General features: G+C 38.2%; 1 protein-coding gene across 8 annotated transcripts in view; it reads right to left on the reverse strand.

Annotated features, from left to right (window-relative positions):
- Nucleotides 1–5074, reverse strand: part of CSNK1G3 (casein kinase 1 gamma 3) — an 83149-nt gene extending 78075 nt beyond the window's left edge. For 6 of the 8 annotated variants that reach the window (XM_074570055.1, XM_074570049.1, XM_074570053.1 and 3 more), the window contains exon 1: nucleotides 4877–5054. The gene's annotated coding sequence lies outside the window, so the exon portion shown is untranslated. Of the gene's footprint in view, nucleotides 1–4876 lie in introns of all 8 variants that reach the window. The other 2 variants (XM_074570054.1, XM_074570051.1) reach the window with 2 other exon arrangements.
- Nucleotides 5075–23750: the final 18676 nt, after the last annotated feature.

The raw sequence follows: 23750 nt of genomic DNA on the forward strand, positions 1-23750 counted from the left end.
CCACTATAAGGTGTCCCCGGAAATCTGAATTTTTGTTCTCAAAAATGCAATTAGACAATATAAAGGTCAGCATGACGGCTCTCCTCTACTGCTGCATCTGGTCACAAGCACCTGCGGCTTCTGTTGCCTACTTCCGGCCAGCCTCAGCACTCAAACTCCTCTACCAAGCCATTAGACTTGCTAACCCAATAGAAAGTTCACACACTCAGCAGTAACTGGCTACTGACAGAATTTGAATCAACTCAGTGGAGGATACAAGAAACAGATGTAGAGCAAGAGTGGAGGTACAAAATCGCACAGACAGGAACGGGGCAGAGGAAAAAATACCTGGTAGTAGAGAGGGCAACCCTCCCAACAGCCTGCAACATCATCTCAATGACTGCTGTTTCACAGTAGGTTTAGCGTGTCTCTTAAGAGACAGCATGCTTGTTCTCAATGACCTCCACAGGCTAACTGCCACCCAAACATCACCATTAACTATGCTTCTGTTTGAAACTGTTCCATGTACTTTCTGTTACTGTACATGGTTTACTGAATAAAGAGCACACCACCCCAAGAATTCCTCAATGAATAAACAGAAACGACAAGAAAGTGTGACAAACCACACACTTTAGACTGGAATCTAGGCCCTGCTTGTCATAAAACATGTCTGTATTCTTGTACTACCGAAGAGAACATTACCCTTGGTTCTTATAGTCCACATCCTGTCTTGATCAAAAATAACATAATTTAAACATGTGGCTGGTGAAGAGTATAAATTCCCACACAGGCAATTACACCCATATAATCTGGAAAAAAAAAAATCCTTTCTAGGAAAATTACATTAAATTACTAACAGATTTTAGCTAAGTGAAACTTATTTAAAAAGTCTTGGTACATTAAAAGTTAGACAGGCTAGTAAGCTTACAGGGAAGATCATAAAGCATAGGAAAACACCATTGTAATTACATTAGTGATGTTCTACACAAAGTCAGATTAAGTAATAAACCTACTTGGAGCATGCAAATCTTACCTGTGTGTCTGTCATGGACTTCTGTAACCTACAGTTATCAGAGTAAACATTTTGCAAAGACAGTTCTGACCTATTAATATGTCTCCTCCCGTTCCTAAATCCACTGCACAAGGCAGCAATAGGACACTAGACACACATATAGCACAAAAAATTTGTCATCTTTCCATACCTACAGGGTACACTTATTTTGTATAAAACACCTTCCTTTAACAGCCAAAAGTGGATATTATCTATCCTGTGTTAAAAAGCTTTCCTAAAACATATGCTGAGCTTTTACAAGTAGCTATACCCAAAAACTCCAAATAAAGGAATAAACACGAGACAGAAAAGTGGATGAGGGTAACTACAGTGAAATATGTTTGAACAAAAATGCTCTATGCAAAAGATGAAGGATAATGCAGTTCAATAAACATCCTAGGAGAATGCATTGGTAAACACATTTGTAATATTCTGAAAGCATTGCATATTTACTATTTACAAATATTCTCTGCACCTTCTCTTAGAAACTGTTGAGAGATACTAGTTGTTTATCTTAAGTAAGTTTTAATTAGAATAAATTACTTAGGGCTATAATAGGGTATGATTTATGCTGTGTGCTTAGCTTTACTTAGCTGAGTAGCCAGATTTGCTGAAGCCTTTAGGCCGCAATAGAGTTAATTTTCTCAGTAATTTTCCTAGCAGCTGGTACAGTGCTGTGCTTAGTCTTTCAGTACGAGGAAAATGTGGATAACACACTGATGTTTTGGTAGTCTTTTCCCTAAGTCTGGAGCTTTTCTGTTCCCCATACTCTGCCAGGGAGCGCAGGTGCAGGAAGAGTAAGCCAGGAGATAAGGAGGTGACAAACCCTCAGCAGAGACTGCACATCAACAAGATAAGAGCAGTCAATGGCCTGTCTGGGCACAGAAGGTCCAAGAAGGTGTTAGAAGACCCCAGACCAAAAGTTAGCAATGGACTACAAGATGCGTGAAGAGCACCCGAGGGGCAGGTGTAGAGAATGCAAGGGTGTCATTGCCCAGGGATTTCTTTGTTCGAGGTCCCTCTCTGGAGGCACCCAGCCCGGGCTGACCCTGTTGCTGGACCTCTCAATTAAATTAATTATTTTTATAAAATCTGATGCCTGAGGCTCTGCTGCAGGAAACCTAAGGTGGAGGCTGAAGAAGGAAGGAGAGCGCCTGAGAGTAAGGAACATACCATGTATTGAACACTAAAACTAAATATAATGGGTGAGCTAAATCTGATTAATATAAATTCATCTATATTTTTAGAACACAGATAGTACTTTACTACTAAGAGTTTCATAACTTCCTTTGAAAATACTGCTTTCAGAAAGCTAAGTGACCAAAATCCAAACCAATTCTACAGCACAGATTGGCATGTAATGTCTCTTCTACATTCTTCCTAGGCTGAAGAAGAGACATTAAATTGTAAGTGACTTACCTAAGGTCACAGGGAAGGATACGTGTTCCAGTCAGTGTCTTTATCTGTGATCATCAGTCTAGTTTTTAACTACTTTCTTACTAGTGTGCTTTTATTTACCCAACTATTTAGCTTAAACACATACATTTTTCTTCACTGAACTATTTCAGCTGTAGCCCACAAGCCCCTAGAATTCCCTGTAATCCCAGTGACAACATCTACGAGGCCACTCAGAACTACCCTCAGAAAAACAAGCTCAGCAGCAGCAGGCTTGATTTCACTGCATTGGTTCTGCAGCAGCACTGAGGAAGCGTTAAAATCCATGCATAGCAAAAAAAAAAAAATTAAAAAAAATTCAAATTAACGATTGCCAGAAATTATATGACAATTAGATAAGAGCTCCTTTTTTACCTTTTAATAGATCAGAGAAAACAACTATACAGAAGTCTCAAGACACTTTTGAAAGAATGTTAAAGACACAGAGGCAAAGCAAACAACATTACACTTCTGCCTACTCTTCCAGGATACGTTAGTTGCTACTTGGGAATATACCATCCCACTTTCATTGCTAAATAAAGCCTGGGTATCATGACCAGTTTAAGATCATCTAACCACTGTCCGCTGATGAAAAGCATCGTCCCAGTCTTCCCCTAAGCACTGTGTCAGCTCTTTTGACCACACAACTGTGGGTGAGGTATGCAGCATTGCCTGAAAACTCTTGCAATTAGTTTCCAGTTGAATCAGTGAACTTCAACCATGAAGAAGCAGCACCCCAAACTCCTTTACAGCATTGTTCCTCCTGTGGTTTGTGTGTGCCATTCCAAAACAATCAGTTAAAAGTAAAAAGAAAAACCTAACGAACAAGAAGCAGCTATATGTTTTGTTAACAACAGACTGAGAAAAAACTGCTTGGCTGGTGTGACTTACTAAGAAAAGATAGGTAGAGATAGTTAATACAACTGATCAATACCCTGTTCTTTAGAAAGTTTTTCGTAATTACAAGATGCTGGAGAAAAGTAACCACTGCCACTTCCCTATTCCTCACATTTGACTCCTGTTTTTTCAAAGCATAACTAAAAAAAATTAATCTTAAACACCAGGAGACTTCCTAATATTTTATTAGAACAAAATTTCAAGACAAAATTAAAGATGTTACAAATACATGTAACTGATAGTTTTAAACACAGAACAACTTAGCATAGTCACTAATGCAGCATAAATAATCCTATTTTCATGGGACACACTTTGCGGATGCAGCTGGGACACTAAGTTTTGATACAATGTATCTGCTTTAAAATATATTTAATGTAGTTATGAGGCTATTAAAAAGTGAAAAATTACCACAGGAAGTAAATTCAATCTCATTAGTGGTACACAAATAAACTGGATGAGGAACAAAAAAAAAAAAAAATCTTTTTCCAGGTTCAGTGACGTTTTTCTTTTTTAGGGAAGAAAAACTTCTGAGAGGTTATTAAGACAGGGCCTGTAAATCTTCCAAACAAACAGGTTGAATCTCCTAACTAACCTTGAAGATCTTTATCTTCATCACACAGGAAAAAAATCCTGCAGAAAACATGATGTACCACTATAGCAGAACTGGTAGTCTAGCTTCTGAAATGCATTTACATTTTATAAACAAATACATTCATTTGATTCAAAAGTACAGTAGCAAGACACAAGGATTCATTTCATTAGCTTAAAAGCATGCAAAATAAAGGATAATTTTGGACAGTATATATTTCTAACTGTGTATGTACTTACAAAAAATCGTACATACAAAATGCACGAAAAAAAATCTTCGATTATATTCCAACTTCTTTTGCCCACAGCACATCACTTTAACACCCATTAAGGGTTTGCCAGCAAAATCACCAGGGAAGCCTCAAAATAAGCTCTTTAAAAGTTTCACAGCAGATCACCTGAAATATCACACATAGTGGCTTTAATGAATCAAACTTAAAACCACATGAACATACAGAGTGTATTTGTAAATAACTTAAAAAAAAGAAAGCACCGGCAGCTCAGTTTGCCGATAATCTGCTAACGAAGCCAGTACAAACGCACTCCAGCAACCTGCTTCTCACAACAGGAAAACGAACTTACTTGTTCCTGCTAAAACAGCTCAACGCTCGCCGGACCCGCCGCCGCCGGCACCACCGAAACCGGCCATTAGCCAGGGAACCCGACAAGCCGGCCAGCAACGCTTCTTCGGAAGGCGAGAACAGCCGTAGGGCTCGCAGCGGCGGCTTTTGCCACCCGGGAGAGGAGCTACAGGAAAGCCAGGGGCCTTCCCACCGCCAGCCCCGGTTTCGCCGCGGCCCGCACGCCCGGCTCACCCCGCCGAGGGGCGCGCAGGCCCCCCACACCCCGCGGCTACCGAGGGAAGGAGACGGTGAAAGGCCTCGGCTGCCACAACCGACGCCCCTCGGCCCAGGGACAGCTACCTACCGGGCTCCGCAAAGGGGCTGAATGTGGCCGGCGGCAAGCTCTTCACTTCTGCGCACGACTCCCTGCCCCTGCCGCCGGAGAGGTGTTACGAGACGGCGGAAAAGCGGCGGTGGCACCCGAGCGCCCACCCCTTCCCACCGCACCCGGCAGCAGCCCCGTGGTGGGGGGCCGGGCCGGGCCGTGCCACCGCCCGGATGCGGCGGGGGCGCGTGGGCGGGGCCTCGGGGAGAGAAGAGGGGGAAGCGTTGGGGCCGAAGGCGCCCTTCGCGACAGAGATTGACAGGGCCCGCCGACCACTCGGAAGACGGGAAGCCTCGGGAGGGGGTGGGGCTCGCTGGTGGGCAGAGCAGGTAGCCAATGAGGGAGCGGCTGGGCGCGGCAGCGCGAGGGGGAGGGCGGGGCTGGCGGTGGGTGCCGTTGCCGCTCGGTCCCTTCTCAGCGCTGAGGGGTGGGTAGCGGTCGCCCCGGGCCGGGCGGCCGCAGCGCCCGAAGGGTGTTCGGCCGGGGAATGGCGCTTGGTGGGCTTCGGGCAGCGACCCTCCAGTCAGGGAGGCTCCTGACTACTGATCCCTCGCAGATGCTTCCCCTCAAAACTTAAGAGATCCGGTTCAAATGAGGTGGCGGCGAGCTGAGCCGCGCCGCTTCAGCCTCTCGCCTTAAGCCTCGGTGAGCTGATGCGCTTTGCCGCCCTCTCTAGCAGGGGCAAAGGTAGCTGCTTGAAATGGGAACGGCTGGCTTCGCCCTGTGCCCGGGCGCGGCTGAGTCAGTTGCAGATCACAGTTGCCTGGAAATACAGCTATCCTTAATACGCTCCTGGGCGCCGGGCCCCAGGACGCTAATATCCTTCGATGTCGGGCTGCTCACATTTGGTAGTTCCTCCAAAGTGCTGTTGCCCGTCTTGTAGTCCCCGGGTTTGATAAGAATAACCCCACCTTTTTGTCACTGTAGTTAACAGGTGGGTGAGGTTACACATTGCTAGCTTCACTCCGGCCTCAGCCATTCCATGTGTATCCCATGAGGGAAGCAGGGAAATGAGAACCCCGCTCCCGCTTGATGGCTGCAGGAAATACCGTGTAAAAGTTAAAAGATAGGCTTAAAAATCCTATATAATAGACTTTGTGCCAACACTTCGGCAAAAGAGAAGATCTTAGACACTTTTCTTTTTCTCTGATCAGGGGATAGGAGCATTTAGGCCACTGAGGGTCTAAGGTTTTAAGTAAAAGGGTATTTTTTTTCATTTGAGAACATAAAAATAGCTTTAAAAGTTTATTAACAGCTTGTTTTACACAGTCTCCTTATACAGAGGAGAGTGGATGCAAAGGAAAAGCGTTGGAGCTTCTGACAGATCTTGCTTGCCCAAATAATTTTTTTGGGAAAGTTTGCCTCTTTCCAGAACCTTCTAGATATCCTTTCAGAATAAAAAATTAAAATCAATATAGCTGCAAGAGACTTTAAAAAGTCCTTTGCTCAGTCTTTTCCCCAACTGTACATTTCCTAGTCTCAGTAGACATTTAATTACCTTTGCCAAAAAACCTCCACAGGCAATCTGTGCTGTTACTCCCCTTAAGAAAGACTTTGCTCATGTCTAACTGTGATCTTGTAATTTAAGCCCATTGATAATTGTCCTGTGTTCATGCTATGTATTTTGTGGTATGCCAGTATATAAAAGGCAGACCTCACTAACGTCATTGTCATTCATCTGCAGAAATGTGTAACTCTTCGTTTACCACAGGGAGCGGGGATTCACCTTCAGAACATCTTTCTTCCAGCAATTCACCTGGTCTTCTCTAGCATCATACAGGATGCAGTCTTGGAACAACACAGAGAGGTTTGTGCTCTTTTACGTTAAAAGTTTCCTTTCTGTAATAGATGGTTTTATCAAAGAGGAGTGAGCATATACTTCGTTCCAATTAGTATTGCAGAGTGCAAAAGGAAAAGATGTCTTCCACGTCCCAGAATTTTAAACAAAAAGTGCATCTCTTTGGGGTGGTTAGAATTACAGTCTGTTAGGCTGCAATGGTGAAGAATGTGGATAATTGCTACATCTAAAATGTGTTTCTACTCTTAATCGTTAAGAACAACACAGACTGTCAAGTATATAAAACAGGAAAGGAATGCTGTGGCTTCAACTTTACAATGTGATGTACCTTGCAATGTTTGTGCGTGAACACTATTCCAAGTGAAGGAAGAAGTACTTCCACTGTTTAATCCTACACTGAGCATTATTGCCTTCATATAATCCTTTGAAAATTCCTGAACATAAAGCAAAACAACTGAGCTTGTGAGATACCAAGATACCATGCCTCTTAACTGTCCAAAGCTTTTTATTTTTACAAACAAAGTACTTTATCATAAAGTTGACAAGATATTTTATTCCATCTGAAATTTCAACTTTGATTTCAATATTCATTGTTTTGCACTGAGATTTCAACAGCTGTTTCCAGAAGCCTACACAATTCCATTTATATAGTGGTTTTTTGATGAACTTATTCCTCCATGACACGCTAAAATACTTAATTACTAGATACAAGTAATTGCATTAAAAAACACCACAGGCATAACTTCTGGCTTTTAAGTATTACAGTTCAGATTTCCCTTAACAGCAGCTCTTCCACTTTGTTAAGATCTTTGTTCTTTTCACACATCTGGAAGAAATAATCATATGATTCTTCCTTCCATCCAGTGTTTTAAACTCATATTTAGTTCTAAATATTGCTCTTTTTTGCACAGTCTTACTCCTTGAGGCAGTCAAGCTCATTTAGAATGATTGCTCTCCCTGTGGTATCTTGATCACAGTCCTTTCAAATTTCTGCCATTCAGGATTCTGTAACTTAATCCATGTGCCTAAGAAGATCTCAACACCTAAAAATAGAGCTAAACAGGCAATAATATAAGCTGCTGCAGTAAATTAATTCTTTCTTATGGATCATCTGACTAACCTTTAGCTTAAGTTTTTTGTTCTAGGCTAAGACTTCTCAGAGTGTGATAAATTACTGAAACATAGTAAACTACAGAGTCATGAGCCAGCACTTAGTAAACTTTTAGCCCCACTCGGAGTGGCAGTGGGTGGAATCTGTTCCTGGCTGCTGTACATGTGTGCCTGCAAACAGAGAAAACAAACAACGCTGGGTACTTTTCATTTGTTCTAAAGTTCATATAGTTTGGCAGCACTCACTGTTTGCGAAGGAGAAAGCCTTACCTGGCTGGACTTAGCAGTATGCATTGCAGTTTGGGGTTGAGGTACACTTGTTAGTTCCAAAATTTCAGGACCACAAGGAGGCTTTTATAGTCCTCTTCTGAATGTAGAGAGCAAAGCAAGGAACCTAGACGTGTTAACACCATGTGAGATAAAGGTGGGGCTTGCCTTCTGCTGTGCATAAGTGTGGCCCAGCAAAGAAGCAGGAACTCATATAATTGCTGTTGTAGTGCTGTCATTGCTAATGATGGTGGCAAAAAGCATGCCCAGTTTGAGAAACGCTGTAACACATCATTCTATACATCGTACAACATTAAGCAGTTGGCAGAATGTCATTACTTTAAAGAAAAAAGCAAAACCAAGCTTCAGCTGTTTATGTCATCTGACCCCCATACCAATGTTATACTACTTTCTCTCCATAATCCAGAAGTTGTTGGTTAAGCTGACTTCTCAGCAGCTTGCTGTCCTCAGTTTTTCTTCAGAAGAACTCTCTATAATCTTGGGGGGAGTACACTTAACATGAGGGAGAGAAGTGAAAAAGTGCTGTGCTTAGGCTGATCCCTTCCAAACTGACGGACAACAGTGAGCTTTTAAAAGGTGGTATGAATCAGAGTTGCACCAAAAAAGCAGAAAGAGGACATGTAGATCTTCATTGGTGCCATGCCTCAACAGCATCAAAATCTATTTTAGTACAACTGAGGAGCTAGCCCGTTAAACTGAAGAATTGAAAAAATTGTGAGTCACATCAAGTGAAAGGACTGAAAAGGCACACACATGAGAAGCATGTGATACGGTACAGAAACATAGGCACTTCGGCAAAATGCTAGAATTCTCAAGTTTGAGATAGTGATATGTGATCTGATTGTTTATGAGAGGCTGTTTCATGTACAGAGAGGATTTTGTTTGGTTTAAGCATTTAATCATAGACCTGCTTCAACCAATGGTAATCACTGTGTCATTTATCCAAGTAGTTGAACAGAAGTAACATTTTTTCATTTAGGTGAAAGTGATAGTCAAAGAAAAATGGATAGAAAGATTTCTGTAAAATTTTTAAGAGGTATTTGAATAGGTTTTCTGCCCCATAAGCATTTTCATAGTTAAGCTTCCCAGTAACTGTTGAAAATAACACTAGATCCTTGTGTTAGCTACTTCTTTATTTTCATTCTGTGATTCCAAGTATAATTAACTTAATTTAACGGTGATACAGACTTTTACAAATGGAGCTTTCTTTTATTAATATAAAGAGGATTTTTTTAGAGTAACTTTTTTTGCAGTAGTATAAACTTCCTTATATTCTCTTTACCTCATTTTCTGTTTCCAATATGTTTTAGAAAAAAAAAAAAAGAAATACCGCTATGAGATAAACATCTTCAATATTTTTCAGGCACTGCACCTTTGTGTTTATTTTCCTCTCTTAACGTAACAGCCAGGGAGTACAAATAAACTATTTATGTTTCAAGCTATTCCACAATGTTTCCACTTCCTTTCATAACAGCAATTAGTCAAGTTCCAGGGTTTTTAAAATGCCGCATTTGCTAATATATCAGAAACTACACTACAAATTGTACTTGGTTTTTATGCCAGCTGCTAAATGATTCACAATCTGGCTTCACCAGTATTTGTAGTTCTTCCTAATCTTTTCCCTCAAAGAAGAACGATGAATAATCCTTTGCCTGAAACTACATTTTTACCCTTCTTACCCCCAATACTCTGCCCCCAAATCCTGTTCTCTAGTTTATGAATTGTTTGAATTCTACCTTAGAAAATCACTAGTGAATTAGTCACAAAGCACCAATTCTTAGCACACACAGAGTACTAACAATGCAACTCTTCTGCAATGCAAAATTTAAATTTTCCAACCATTGTTCTAACTGCTGTTCCTTGGTAACTGACTCACTCACTCTGCCCCCTAATCATTTCCAGAATGGGCTATGTTAACAACAAAGTGAAAAAGGGAAGGTTTATTAGAAGCAGCTGGTAAAAATGCAGAATAAAGTTTGGGGGTTTTTTTTCTGTAGACACTTCTGCCTTCTTCTCATCATCTCTTAGAGCTGTTGCTATTTCTCACATGTTAGATCATGGCCTTCAGTGTTTTCCAAAGGAAATCCCACCACTGTCTGTATTCTGTCTGCTTCTCATGAAACTGTCTCAGTCTGAGAGATGAGACAGATTGTTTCATAATACCACCAAGTTAATTTGTGTGCTATTGTATTGAGCATGGTCAAAGGTCACCAAATATAGTAGGAAATCATTTCAGTGGAAAGCATGTGGGGGAGCAGGACTGTACTCAGATGAGGGCACTCATTAATTAGCTAGCTGAATCACTGCAGCTCTTTGCCAAAGCAAATTATTTTTCTTTCAATGTCATAACATTATCAAGAATATCTTATTACTTATTAGGAGATCACATACTCTGTAATCTCTGTAAGACATACTTTTTGCACACATCAAGGGCTCCCTCCATTGCAACACAAAAGCCTCCTGTGTGCCACCTTTCCTTAGGAATCTTTTGGAATCTGTATCTGCCATTAATTCTGTGTATACTCTGATTTTCACTATTCAGGTTCCTTCTGCCCTTTACCCTTACATACCAAAACCTATGACATTTGTGTTCCTTATTTACATTCTAGGAGCCATTTTCCAGCTACAGAGTGAGACTGCATTTCCATTTTGCCCTTTCTATAAAACTGGTTGTTTGATTACTGGAAAATTATGGAGGTGCTCGAGTCTGTCACTCTACTAAACAAGCAGAACAGATTCTACAGGCTTTCCATTTTCCCCTTTTTGACTTTCTAGTTGTCCACCCAATCAATAGCATTCTGCCCATTGACACAAAAAAAAATCTGAAATTGAGGAATTGATCAGATACAGAGCTACATAGCAGAATTGTGGCTGTGCTACCTAGACCATGTGGGTTTTGTATAGTAGAAGCTCGAGAATTCACTGAAGATTTGTGTCCCATTATTCTGGCTATTATGAAAATGGTTGGGAATGCATATTTCTCATTAAATGTTAAAGAGAAGCAAATCATATCCATCATCACCTAATTTTGCTTTCCTGTTGGAAATAACTAGTTTTACAGTAGTAAAATTCATATTCAGATTTGTATTGCTTTTGTTTGGTTTTCCAGATATAAATATTGCACTGAATTGATCACTGTATTTTGTATTTTCTCTGAAAGTTGAGATCAATGAACTATATTTCACAGATAAGAAATCAAGGCAGAACTTGGCCCTAGAAAAATAACTTTGCTGCTAATTTGCATTCAAAAGGAGATTCTCTTGGCTTTATATATGTTTCTATCTATGCTATTGATTTCTAAAGAGTTTCTTCCACTAATTATGAATTAGAAAGCTTTGAATTCTTGTTTTATTTGAGCATTAACCCTAAAGAAGCCCTATGTATCTTTTTAAGGTATGAGTATTAAATTTCTGGAAATTGGATTCATATGGATTTGGAGGGCAAAATAAGATGTCCTGCTCCATCCAGAAATAGAAACCATTTATACCGTCAGATGGAGCATAAAGGATAAGGTACTAACTGCTTGGGTTCCTTAACATCATTGCCTTTTCATTAATTCAATAAAGCTCTGTTTTTAAGGGCTCCTTATGTGCTCTGTGTTACTGCTATTATATAATTTCTCCTGAAACTTACTAATGATGTGCTGAACACGTGGCTATTTCCACAGAACTTGTCTCCTTTATTAATGAAAAGTAATAATATAGTCAGTAAAATGCTAAGCTCAGGGGATGGTGATTACTATGACAAGATCAAGGACATTTCTATGAATTGCTTTTCTGTGAAAATCCTTGTATTTGTGTTCTAGAAATTCTAGCAGCGGCTATATGAAAAAACTGGACTGTGTGGGAATGGTACAGAGATACATACAATGTGAGGGTTTTTTTACAAATAGGTTGCTGTACATAAATTATACAACATTCTATTAATTATTTTTTTTTGGGGGGGGGTGGGATGGGGGGTGTGTGTCCGAGGAATTTAGGTATTACTTTAGTCAATTAAATTAAAGAGAGAATTTTTTGTTAATCCAAAATCACATAAGCAAATTTCCAGTTCTAAGGATCAAATTTTACCCTTAGTTATATTCTGTCTCTAAAGATGGCAAAGGTAAAATATATCCTGATGTATATTCCTATATGAGCAAATGAGGCATTGGAATGTAACTGGCTTGAAGCAGGTATTGGATCCCTGAAAAGACTAGCTTATATATTTCTTAATTTTCTCTCCTTTGCTTTCTGAAGACAAAGCTGTATCACTGCCCAGAGGTATCATCACATGCTTCTCATTTTCATCTTAAAAAAAATTCACTTGTAAATTCCCCATTCTGCTAGGAAAATTACTTTGATAAAATACATTGCATCTGCTTTGTATTCATAGCAATCTGAAGAAACACTAATAAAAAGATAACACCAGACTGACTTAAAGATATACTGAGGGATTTCCACTGGAACCAGCAAGACTGCAAGCCTGCAGTATCTTTGGAAACAGGCCCTTGACCTTTACATGAAAACGAGTGCAACCAGCGTTCCACAGCTACCTCGTAATTTGTTCAAAAGACCGGAACTATCAATGCCCAGGGATTAGTAAGAACATAGCAATCATGTATGAGACTGCCCCCATGTACTTTCCTAGTAGCTCATTACTTTCAGGTCAGGAAATTCCTTTGCTTTTTCTGTTTATCTATTGTATTTGTGTGCGTGGCCAGGTTTTGGTAGCCTGGGGGCTACAGCAGTGGCTTCTGTGAGAAGCTGCTAGAAGCTGTCCCCTTGTCCGATTGAGCCAATGCCGGCTGGCTCCAAGATAGACCCATCTCTTGTTAAGACTGAGCCCATCAGCAACGGTGGTAGCACCTCTGTGAGAACATATTTAAGAAGGGGGATAAAAACTGTGCAATTGCAGCTGGAGAGGGGAGTGAGAATATGTGAGAGAAACAACTCTGCAGACAGCAAGGTCACTGAAGAAGGAAGAAGGAGGGGGAGGAGGTGCTCCAGGCTCTGGAGCAGAGATTCCCCTGCAACCCCTGGTGAAGACCATGGTGAGGCGGGCTGTCCCCCTGCAGCCCATGGAGGTCCATGGTGGAGCAGATGTCCACCTGCAGGCTGTGGAGGACCCCACAACAGAGTAGGTGGATGCCCAAAGGAGGCTGTTACCCTGTGGGAAGCCTGCGCTGGAGCAGGCTCCTGGCAGAGCCTATGGCCCCGTAGAGAGAGAAGCCCATGCTATAGCGTAGTGGGTTTGTGGGCAGGACTTGTAACCCCATGAGGGACCCACACTGGAGCAGTCTGTTCCTGAAGGACTGTACCCCATGGACGGGACCCGTGCTGGAGCAGTTCGTGAAGAACTGCAGCCTGTGGGAAGGACCACACTGGAGAATTTTGTGGAGGACTATCTCCTGTGAGAGGGATCCCTCACTGGAGCAGGGGAAGAGTGTGAGGAGTCCTCCCCCTGAGGAAGAAGGAGCAGCAGAGACAATGTGTGATGGATTGACTAAAACATCCTGAAGATTCACAGAAAACTTAGCTGCTGTCGGAAGAATTTGACTCATTTTGAACTTGGCTTCTCCTGGCCTTGGTTCTTTTGTTAGAAGTCCTGCTGCATTTATGCTGCCAGTGATGTTGCAACCTCTGCCATAACCCTTACTAAACTGCCTCTTTTTTTTTCAGACTGAGAAATCCTACATTATGCTGTTGTTCCTTGTAAAGAAGCTGTTCCATGCTTTTGGTCATCCTTGTTGACTTTCTCTGAATCTGTTGTAGTTCCAATATGTCTTTTCTGAGATCAGGGAATCATAATGATCTCCCTGTTTTATTTCATATTGCTTTTCAAAGATTTGCTAACATACGATTCTCTTTTTTGGCTTTTATAAAGCATTAAGCTGAAGTTTTGCACAGACGTTTCATAAACCGAGGTCCAGCTCCTGCACAGTAATGATCAGCCCGCCATTTTATATATGAAGCTAAGATTGTTTTTCCCCATGTCCGTCACTTTACATTTGTCTGTCTTGAAGTTCATCTGGCATTTCAACTGCTATGTGATTTCGTCTTACAAGGTACAGTGTTGCCCATGAAGTTTTATCATTAGATAATGTGAAAAATCAGATTGGTACACATTTCTAAGATACATTTAAAATATAGATCAATCTTGGGTTTGTAGTTATCTTTTGTTTGTTAAAAGCGAAGTGGCAGTATAAGATGAAAAAGTGAATGACAAGACATTTATCTTAAGAAAATTAGAAATTGCTTCATATTAAGTTTGGTACAGGAAGCCAACGTACCACTGAAAATTCATCTCTGTGCATCCAACTCAAAAAAATTTACTATTTTCAAAGAGTAAGCAATTTACTTTTTTCACAACACTGCATTGAAATTAATTTTTTTCCACTCAAACTAGCCGTAAGTCCATATCTTTGGTTTTCCATGCAGCAAAAGAATATCATGTGGTGTAGTTTTAGTAGAATCCACACTGTGTAAAGGCATTTAATCCCAGTTCCGCTACATACCTGAAGTTGCAAACAAGAGTATAAATGACCACTTCATGGACAGTGGAACGTAGAAGCTATCTAGCAGGATGTGGCTCTCTAAGGTTTTTCAAGTTGTTGAACTTGAGGAATAATGAAAATAAATGTTAGGACAAAGAAAATATAGGAAATACTTTCTGCTGGGAGGAGAGAGGGCAGGAAGGAAATGCTTTAAGGGGTCTCACAACATACTTTTGTTGTGAGAAAAGCATGGCTTATCTGAGTGTAGTTAGTAAAAGCTCTGGCAGCATGATCAGATGTAGAATCATAATAAAAAATGCCAGAAGGAAAAAAAGAGAAAGTGTAAGGATCTGTATGAATATAACCACACAAGCTAGACTAAATACTGTACACTCCTGAATTAAACATAACAAACTATACTCATGCCTGAACAGTCCTTCCATACACCAGAATCAAAATAATGAAAAAAAAAGGCTTGGATTCTATCAGGACATATCTGTAGCTGAAAACAGATGTCAAAAGAAAAAGAGTGGAATGAGTTTAAAGGACCACCCTGAGCCTTGAAATGTTGTCAGAGATAACATCCTTCTTTTTTAATATTTTCTGATCTTTGCAGTATGCATTTGTGTAGTTCTCTGCTGTGGTGTGACATCCTCCAAGTTTTATCATCTGATCTACTTTACGGCTGTTTATTCCTAACATAAACCCTGCAGAAATAATTTCACAAGTTTCCTTCCAGTTGTTGTTTCAGTAACATTTATAACTACCTGTTAATAATGCTGTATTTTTCATCTATATCAATTTAAATGTGCTGAGTTATATTTCTACTGTAATTTTCTACTTCTATTTCCATTACAGTAATTTCATGGACTAGAGCCATGTAGAGATATAATTTGGAATCTATATAAATTTTATTTTTCGTTCCTATCAAGCCATAGGCTGTAGCACTGCTTATGGTATATGATACATTGTATATTGATAAATGTATATTTTACATTTATCCTTATAGCTTTATTTCTGCTATTATTATTCAAATTATGTAAACTTCCGTATACTCTACAAAAATTCTATTTACACAGAGTGAATTCTCAATTGTGGAACCATAAGGATTTGTAGAACTTATAAGTCTTTTCTTGTTCTTGCTGTTCTGTTATTATGTTATGCATTCTTAGGCAGCTCACTGTAGAATTTTTTATAGCAACTCTTAGTAGAATACTTTCTCAGTCATTTAGATTATTGTGACAAAAAAAAAAAAAAGCTTGGCAATTACAGCCAGGGGAAATATTGTTTTGTGTCCGCACACAATATTGCAAAATTAAATAGTGTTGCTCACCCAGTGTATTTTTAACATTCAGCCAAAGGATAAAAGAAGTGAACATTCTTCTATTCTCCATCTGAAAAATACTACTATTCATAGGAATCATTTCCATGCCTCAGCTTTGTAGCCTTTTTAGAAAAATATACCGTCATTTTATCAAACTTTGTCTAACACTGCTTTTTCACTTCTGATACATTTGTTGCTTATTCTTGTGACCTATACTCACGTAATTTCTTGAAATAATAAACTAATTAAATCTTGAAAGAATCACTTTTAAATTGTCAATACATATATTGTAGGCATCTGTCAACTAGACACAGTTAAAATAAAAAATAATGCTCTGAGGCCCTTAGAGATCATAATTTCCAACTCTCTGTTTGAAGACTGTACCTATGTTAAATCAAGTAAATGCTTGTCTAATCTTTTCCAAAAAGTTTTCCAATGGCAGTGTAATTGGGAGTATAGGCCAAAAATCACTCTTGCCTTTAGTACTATGTCAATCTATAAATTCTATACTATTGAAAAAATAGGACTGTCAAGAAAAAGCTTCATTTTCTTTATGGGGATGATATTTATATTGTTATGTTGCTTCCCAGCTCTATTAGAAAATGGCAGACGTGTAAGTTACGTTTAGAAAAAGTATATTATCAACTGTTGCAGCTGAACTCCTATAGTAAAAAGCAGGAAGATGGAACTGAGTAAGTTTAATATTAAAGTAGCTTGACCTGAAAAAAGTTAATTAATGTCCTATTCTAAAACCCTTTTAAAGTCAATGGAGAAACTGTTGAAAGTTTAAATGCCACCAAGCATTGGAATGTATGGAAATTTAATTAATTTATTAGAGTAATGTTATATTTAGATGTACGCACCCAAAAGATACGGTTGTAAAGGCCTAATTACAAATGCACATACAGTCAAAAATGTCCCAAAAGAGTAAGTAGTAGAAGCACATGTGTAAGTGTAAATGCAGCAATCCAAGAACAGAAGGAAAAGACAAGACAAAGTCCTGCCAGTCAACTTCTTTTTACTTCTGTGCAGTATTACATTAAAAAAACAAATGGTGTGTGTAGGGTTAACCTCCAGGGAAATTCTGAAAAAATAATTATGTTCACTCACTTCTCTAATAATTTAATCTGCCTTTCACTTGAAAATTAATTCTTTTTATTAATGTAAAATTCTTTTTCTCCAGGTATATATGTGATTATTTTGTTTTGACATGGAATGAAAATATGAAATAGTCATCAGGTATAACTTCCTCTCTTAGTATATCACGTTTTGAGATCTGGAGGACATAACATTTCTCTACCATGTGGAATGTCTGTGAGACAATTGTAAAGTTATATGCACTCTCACAATTGAGAAGAACTCATGCAAAAAAATTAAAAGGTGAACACTCTCAAGCATATGAATAGCTTTTTTCCACATGAATTATCCTGTTGACTTCAGTAGAACTGCTTACATTTTTCAGGCTCAGCAGGATGAGGGTTATAGGTTTTAGCATGTTAAAAAATCACTTAATAATATAAAACTAAGCCAGAAATTTGTTAGTGTTAAGAAATCACAAAAACTTGTCAAATTATGCCCAGAATACACACCAGTGAAAGTCCACTGCAAATAAACCAGATTTAAATATGCAGGCATCCAGTGAAATGAAACGTTTTTACATTAGTGCTTTTTCAGTTTTAGTATCATCTCATAAGTCAGCATTCTCCAGTTTATATGTCGTTGTGAAAGCATGCTTCTCACTAACATACGCTTCAGCCTTTGATTCTGAGGCATTCACATGATCTTGCATAATGCCTCAGGTGGAGTCCACCACCCCCCAGTGCCAATGGGAATTGTGCCCTCCAGTCCCAGAAATTCCTATTTAGAGTCCTGGTTACATGCAAGTAAAAGGTAAATTATTCTATTCAAGAGATCCATCCTTAATGTAAGAGTCATTCACATTTTAAAACAGATAGAGCAAAAGTACATGCTGCTGATACTCTATAATGATCCATGCTTTTCTTGATAATACACAGCACCAGTATGACAGTTTTAATCATATACTTTGGATGATTATACTAGGAAAAAACAAATCAATCTGCTTTTTTAAAAAATATTTTTAGTACCATTTCAGTATTTTCAGTGGATTGCTATAAATCTAAAACTGTCAATTAAAAAAAAAAAAAGAACCTCTGGAAAGAGATCTGCTTCTATGATTTAACACTAATTTCAGCAATACTGGTAAAGTTTTCAATTACTTTAGAATATGTTTTTAAATGCTTTTTTAAATTTATTTTAAGGTTACTTTAGATGTTATTTTTAGATGTTATTTTAATGTAATTTAGAGGTAGTAATTTAATGTAATAGATGTTACCTTAATTTACACTGCTACATCATTCACTTAACATTTTACCCTTAAAATCTTATCCAAGAAAAGGACAAGCACCAGAACATCATAAAAATTGCTTTCTGAATTAGCAACTGATGGAATCTTCTAGAATTTGAAATAAATACATTGAATTCTTAGATAAATACTTATTTTCAGACACTGAGGCCTTCTTGATTTTCTGCTGAGAGATGTTTGGAGCTTGGAAATATTAACATACAGCAGAAGGTATTAACTTGTGAATTTATTCACCCTGGATGTGGAACGATATGGAAGTCATTTTCTTACAACTCTATATATTGCTAAAAATCTATGTCTTGGGAAGAGTGTCCTTTGCAATTTAGTTACTCTGGTTGCATTCCAGTATAATCCCAATTCTAATTTTTTTTTAAGAGGATGAAAAAGAAAAAATACAGGCACTACTAAATTTTGCTTATCTGGAACTGTAAGTGAATATTATTGATTTTTACGCATCACTCTTAAAACCTAATAGCATTTAGATTGAAGGCAGTGGAAACACTAAAATCTCTTATGTCAGCAGTGTACTAAAGAGGTAGGAAAAAAAAGCAAAATATTCCAAAATAAATTATATCTTGCTTAGTCTTTGGACACTGCCCAATTTAAGCAAAGGATTTAAGACTTTAAAACATTTCTCTGATACTGCTATGAAAGCAAGAGAAGAAGAGAAGAATCCAGGCTAGATCACTTTAAAAGCATTAGAATGCACCAGCAAGAAAAAGTTCTTCGGTTTTCAAGTGTAAATTCAAGTGGTAAAAATATGCACCATGTCGGATATTCAGTAATATAATATTCTACAGTAACATAAAATTAAACACTGTCATTTGCATTGAGTAGTCTCCAACACTTATCCTATGCTTACATTTGAGCGAGGATTCTTATCAGAAGGGTGCTATGCCTGACAGACAGTTGATAACTGATTTACCTTGGTAGTGAAGAAGAGACCAAGAGACATTTTTTTCCTTTAATGTGTGTTGACATTTTGTACAAAGGAGCCTTGATCTTTCTTTGGAGCATCTAGGAATTAGTACCAGTAAAAAATAACTATGGTAGCTCTGAGTGTGAATTCTCATGCTATATTAGATGCTGTTTAACACTGTAAATATTTAAATAGCTAATATTCATGGCCATTTTATCATGAATAGTAATTACAATGGCCACATTTTACACTTCCATCTCATGTAGTTCCAATAGTAATGATTATTTGCTTTCTAACAATGGTAAAAGAAGGAAGCCTCACACACAAATGCTGTGAAAAAAGTAACTGAATCAACATCTCTGTAGTTTGTAGAAATACATTGGCAGAGAATGCAAACTTTGGATAAATTGTATTATACCTAGAGAAACATTCCATGTTTTTAGATTTGGCATTTCATCTAAACAGTTCACCTGGATTTTATTTTTCTCATTAGAAATCTATTTAGAAGAAGCCATTTGGAGTATGGTTCAGCATGACTTTATGCGTTAGAGAATATGTTCCAAAAAGATCTCAGAATGGCTCACATGTAGTGTGAATTTATTTATTAGGTTTTTTTTAATTACTAATATTGCCTTAAATGGGCATGGTATAACAAAGTAGCATTAAATTAGTTGATTTAAACCTAATCATCCCTAAAATATATCTTTTTTTCACCCAGCTGAGTGCTACTAGTAGTCTAGAGAACAGTAATTGTAGTTTACTGAAATGAAAGATCAGGTGAAGATTGGCCACTGGATTCAACAACTGTTAACTATCGCGATTCCTATAAATAAGTTTCTAGAGAAGAAAAGTAGCATTCTGATGAGTGGAGGAAAGCACTCACCCCCGTAACAAATTTAACAATGTGTTTCAAGCTAAGTGCAGGCCATAAGGTATGTTATGAAAGTTGCTTGGGTTTTTTTCTGGTACTTAGGAGGTACAACTCTTACAACCCCATTTAAAAATTATGTTGAAATATTTGTTTATATTCCATCTCATCCTCCAGCCCGAATGTGAACACAGCTACATCCAAACCCCTTATGAAATCCTAAACTATCAATAGGATTAATCAACTGAACATCCACACACACCATCTCTTGTGTGTATACGCACCTCAGATGTAGTTGACAAGTCCAGAAGTGATATCACATTTGCAAAAACTAATCTTTCACTAAAAATCTGTTTCAGTTTTATATTAATTACATGGGAAATAACATAACTGACAGACATTAAGAGACATGATACTGTAGATGCACATTTTACAACTGCATGAATATCACTGAAAATAGAGAGCTATGTGTTTATATTCTTTTGTTTCAGTTTCCTGAAAGATTACTTCAAGACTGAGTGGATGATGAAATTCTAATAACTAATACCAGATATAATATTAAAAACAATGCAAAAAAGTAAAGATAAGCTCCTTTGTTTCCCTCTGAGAAGTATGGTAATCCATTGTCAGAAGTCCTAAGGACAACCAAAAAGTTTTTCACAGAGAACACTACTGAGCATATCTCCAGGAAGACTCAAAGCACAAGACTAAACATGGCACATTTACCTAAGTAGGCTTTATAGCTGCTAGCTCATGAGGGACAGCTATGATTTTTTCCAAAATATACTCCACCCCCATGAAAAATCAAAGAAGATCTTTTTTTTAACAAGAGTAGGAAAAAAAAATAATGTGCCCACATTGTGTCCTGTCTGCGGTTCTTTTTGATAACCAATTTAAATATGGTTAGCACTGTCAGGCTGGAGAACTTTCCAGTGGCATAAAAGGAACATATGTTTGCATCCAGTGTACAAGCTAATTTGCAGACAGCTTTGGACCACTGTGCTAATACTTGATAAAGAGCTGATTCTGCAATGCAGCAAATAATTTGGCCTTTTCCGCATTTCATTTTTACACACTGCACAAAATTGCAGAAGTGATTTAGCTTTTTAAAAAGAAGACAGTCGTTTCATTGCTGTATATTCTGTTGCACTTCCACTCTTCTTCTAATCTGCACCCATGTAAGAACGAATCTTTGAGAGATGTCAAAGGGCAACAGAGTCATGCTTCTGGTTTCTGTGTCCTTGTAGACTGGCTTCATTGAACACAAATGTGTTGAGCTCCAAAGGCAAGGTCAGGAACAAGATCAGTTTTCCTCCTTGGGTGTTGTTAAAGGAGAAGCCACTGCCTGAGCATTCACACACCATTCACTGCGTATCACACACGCACTTGCTCTCAGGTGCGCACTCCCTCCTTTTTCAGGCTCAACCCTAGGTTTCCCGCAGCAGAGCTTCAGGCATCAGATTTTATAAAATAATTAATTTAATTGAAAGGTACAGCAGCAAGAACAGCCCAGGCTGGGTGCCTCCAAAGAGAGGGACACTGAACAAAGAAATCCCTGGGCAATTATACCCTTATGATCTATACACCCACCCCTCACATGCTCTTCAAGCACTGTCCATGTGTCCACCACCATTCCAATGGTGATTTTTGGTCTGGGATCTTCTAACACCTTCTTGGATTATTTTTCTGTGTCCAGCCAGGCAGGCTCTTATCTTGTTGATTTGCAGTTTCAGCCAAGGCTTGGAGCCTCCTTATCTTCTGGTTTACACTCCTTGTGCACCTGCACTTGCTGGAGAACTGGAGTCCCAGATTTGTGAAAAACACTACCAAAACATCAGTGTGATATCAACATCTTTCCCATACTTAAAGACTAAGCACACCACTGTACCAGCTGCTAGGAAAATTACAAAGAAAAATAACTCTACTGCAGCCTACAGGTTTCAGCAAATCTAGTTATTCATGCTAAGTAAAGCTAAGGACACAGCATAAATCAAACTATATTATAATCCTCAGTAATTTATTCTAACTAAAACCTACTTATTTACGCTAAACGACTAATATCCCTCAGCAGGTATCTCATGGAGGATTTCATTCCATGTCCCTCAATGGAGTGAAAACCTTTGATTCTACCTTACTGGTGAGGGAAGATGTGGAAAACTTTTGGGGATGGTGGTGAAAATACTATGCATATAGGGATTTATATCTTTGGAGCACTCCATGTAGAATTATAAAAAAGCTCAATGGATGAGGCAAGACTATCTTCTCCCCGAGTTTAAGTTGTAATGCTGACAACCCACATCGTGCACAGCCTCCAGTGGCCCACATAGAACTGTTTTCAGCCTCAAGCAGGATCATCTTGCCAGATTTTTTTAAACATGTCAGAAAAACGCAAATACAAGATAATATATTAATGGTTATTCATTATGTGGTATTCTGTTCCCTCTGAATCAATTATATATCAGTTATATCAACTGTATCAGTTATATAATGCAACACCTAACATGGGTGATAGTATAAAAGTTTTTGGATATTATGTTTTATTATGTTCTTAGAATAACATATAAAATCAAATAAATCCATTAATAGTCACTAATAGCATTTGGCAACCCTTCATAAAATCTGTAGAGCTAACAGGGAGTTTCTAGAAAAATGCTGTTTTGCTGAAAAACAAAAACTTTTTTTCCAAACATTTATGAGAAATAGTTTTTCTTAAATTAATATAAAAAATATAATATACTACTTATTGTGTCATTTGCATTGCAAACTTTATGGCTAACTAAAATTCTGTCTGCAGTGCAAATCAGGAAGGTATTCATTTCACATCCCAAACTGTTTTGCACAGTTCCTGTGTGTTCTTGAATTGCTTCTTGTTTTCACAACTCATCTACTAGTGTGACAGCACTTGGTGAAGGTTCTTTAATGCAAATTGTCTGTTCCATTGTAATGTAGTGCCAGATGCAATAATTTATGTAAGGCCTATTGAAAAAAACTATCATACACACAAGCCATACGGTGTATTTTTAAGTATAAGTTTGTCTTCATTTCCAGTTTCAAGCAGACCTGAAGACAGCCAGCACTTTCTTGCTTTATGGCACTTGCAACAAATAAAAGAATAACAACAGAAGTCATGGTTCTACTGCTTTAGAAAATTTATTTCTTGAGAACTGACTGACAATGTTTTAGCAGTTTTCCCTTGAAATCATGCTTGTTTTTCCAAAATTGTCGATTCCATTAAACCTGAACTATTATTTTCTCATTAAACATCCAGGAAAAGTTAATAATGGATTCATAATTCACAGATGTTTTAAAAACCCAGAATGGTTTTTAAATATGTGTAAAATAATTACAGAACAATCTTGTTCTGAGTAGAACACAGTTGGCCTGAAACAATTCCTACAAATTTAACTAAAGTTGGACCAGAATTTTAGAAACGTTCTTTTAAAATTACTGGGAAGAGATCCTTCCAGCAATATCATTGTGTAAGACAGCTTGATACAAAATATGAAAAAGAAAAATCCAAGGGGGCATTAGGAAAACCTGCAATACCGAAAAAGTGAAAAATAATATTTATGATATTTTCTAATAAATTTATGCGCAATAGCCTGTACAATGTCAGTAATTACCTAATTCAGGCACATATTTTCAGAACTTTCTGTCTTGTGGGTAGTTGAACAATTCCAACTGAAAT

This window comes from Larus michahellis, chromosome Z, assembly GCF_964199755.1.
Source record: "Larus michahellis chromosome Z, bLarMic1.1, whole genome shotgun sequence".
Lineage (NCBI taxonomy): Eukaryota > Metazoa > Chordata > Aves > Charadriiformes > Laridae > Larus > Larus michahellis.